Source organism: Trichechus manatus, unplaced genomic scaffold (genome assembly GCF_000243295.1).
Source record: "Trichechus manatus latirostris isolate Lorelei unplaced genomic scaffold, TriManLat1.0 scaffold00345, whole genome shotgun sequence".
Lineage (NCBI taxonomy): Eukaryota > Metazoa > Chordata > Mammalia > Sirenia > Trichechidae > Trichechus > Trichechus manatus.
This window is the reverse complement of record NW_004444281.1, coordinates 11,321-13,795: the sequence shown is the minus strand read 5'-3', so window position 1 is coordinate 13,795 and position 2,475 is coordinate 11,321. Positions and strand designations below refer to the sequence as shown.

General features: G+C 42.0%; 1 non-coding gene across 1 annotated transcript; it reads left to right on the top strand.

Moving 5' to 3' along the window:
* The first annotated feature begins 1,105 nt into the window (after positions 1 to 1,105).
* On the top strand, positions 1,106 to 1,179 carry TRNAI-AAU (transfer RNA isoleucine (anticodon AAU)). Its single transcript has one exon. It is a non-coding gene; the product is annotated as a tRNA-Ile (tRNA).
* Positions 1,180 to 2,475: the final 1,296 nt, after the last annotated feature.

The window sequence follows — 2,475 nt, the reverse complement described above, 5'->3', positions numbered from 1 at the left end:
TTCTGTCTCCAGTCTCTGCACATGTCATTATCATACTTTACTTTGTGTCCTCGAACTGCCCTTTTAAATCTTCTGTTCAGCTCTTTTACGTCATCATTTCTTCCTTTTTCTTTAGCTACTCGACGTTCAGGAGCAAGTTTCAGAGTGTCTTCTGACATCCATTTTGGTCTTCTTTCTTTCCTGTCTTTTTAATGACCTCTTGCTTTCTTCTTGTGTGATGTCCTTAATGTCATTCCACAACTTGTCTTGAAAACCAAAGCCATTGTCGTTGAGCGACCCTATAGGACAGAGTAGAACTGCCCCATAGGGTTTCCAAAGAGAATTGGTGGATTCTAACTGCCGCCGTTTCGGTTAGCCGGCAAACTCTTAACCACTACTCCACTAAAACCTTTGTTTACTTTTCTAAGACCTGAAAATCAGCAAACATAATTTTCTTTACGCTTTTTCCCATTCGTGAATTTAATTTTTTGAGCAACACACCATGTTGTGCGGACACTGGGGATACCAGAGGAGTAAAGAACGAGACAACACAGTCCTCGTCCTCAGGGAAAGGAAACAGGAGCGTAAGCAGTTAAAGACAATAAAATAGCAAAAAATGACCAACAGAGATCCACACCGCAGGGCGTTTTCATCGAACACAGAGAATGGGCTTCTCTCTCCCCAGGATTCAGGAACGGGCAGGGCACATCTGCTGGGGATGTTCCTTCTCGGCCGGAGAGGAATCCTCACGCCCTGCTTAGGGACAAAATCGAATAGATCAGACCCTTCCCGTGGATCTCTGGATCCTTCTCAAAGGCTTCCTGGGGTAAGATGAAGGAGCCCTCTCTAGCGAATGCTTCTGTCGGAACGAAATCAACAAGCACCAGAACTTCTTATCTTCCAGAGGAGGAGCGAATTCATTTCTGCTGGAGGTAGAGTTTTTGTGTTTCTTTTCTTTTTTTGCAGGAGTGCGGAAAGGGGAAATAGAAAACATAAAGCGAAACTTGAAAAAATAGTGTCATTTAGTCCTCGTTAAGATTATGTAAAAGTGTATGCTTCTGGTGAGAGAAGAGGGAGTGAACCATCTTTTTACTTTCCGAATAGAAAAGAAAGTTTCTCCAGGGCTGGCCGGTTAGCTCAGCTGGTTAGAGCGTGGTGCTAATAACGCCAAGGTCGCGGGTTCGATCCCCGTACGGGCCAAGGAAAAAAGTTGCTTTTTGATTAAAAAAAAGATCTTGCTGTCTTCACTTCACACCCAGCTGCACTTTGAAAATAGCCTCTTTAACGTCAAATATGGATCAAATGTCAACTTTATTTCCTTAATCCTCAGTAGTGACACCTATATCCTCTTTGCTCCCTCTCTGCAGCGGGGAGGGAGGCAGAAAAAAAGAAAACAACCGTTTTTTTGGAATCAGTGACATAAAGACTTAAGATAAAAAATTTAGTAAATAAAACCAGGCTAGGAGTGGGGATGGTCTTGGGCATAGGGTGCTTGTCTGATTGCAACTGTCCATTTGAGCATCTCATTCTCCTTGTCCCTTTTTCAGGGTCCATCACACTGTCTCTGTGTGGCCCTCAAGCACAGTCTCCACCTGATTATCTCCACTACCTGACTGTCTACTCATCCCTTGGGCTGTGCTTTCCTACTCTTCAACATAATATTTCTAGTTATTAAAATAATCACAGTCAAACATAATGCATATTTTCATTTTTTCCAACTACCAGTTGGTTTCCACTATAATTTCTGTCCATGAAGACAGATTTTTTTTTTTTTTTTTGCTGGATTCCCAGGACCTAGAACGTTGCCAAGTCAGAGTGAATGTGTGAAAACTTCTGAATTTCCTCCTGAATATCGTGTTGTTCCCACGAACAGTCAACTGTATTATTTGTCTCCTATCTTAAAAAGGTTTCTCTTGACCCAACATATCCCTGTAGCTACTACTCTATTTCTCAGATGACTTTAGAAAAAAAAAGAAAATCTGTTCTAGAGAGCTATCTCCAGTTTCTCTCCTGCTGTTTTTAAATCCACTACATTCTGGCTTTTTGACACCACCAGTTCATGGAAGCTTCTTGTCAAGATCACCAGTGACTTCCCACTTTCTCAAGAGCTTTTCTTCCTTGATTTCTGTTATGGATTCAATTGTGTCCCCCCAAAATATGTGTTAAAATACAAACCCCAATACATGGGGATTTAATCCCACTTGGTAATCAGTTTTCTTTGTTATGTTAATGAGGCCATATCAGTGTAGCATATGCGTTAAATTTAATCACTTTTGGGATACGAAAAGAACAAATCAGGCACTGAGACAAGGGAGCACAAACTGGGGAGACAGAAGCATATGTGAGGATCACCAAGGACCTCAGGAACTCTGAGACTATGTAAACTTAGGCAAGGATCTTCCCCCAACACCAACAGAGAGAGAGCATTCCCCTAGAGCTGTGCCCTGAAATTGGGCTTCCAGCCTCCTAAACTGTGAGAAAATAAATTTCTGTTCC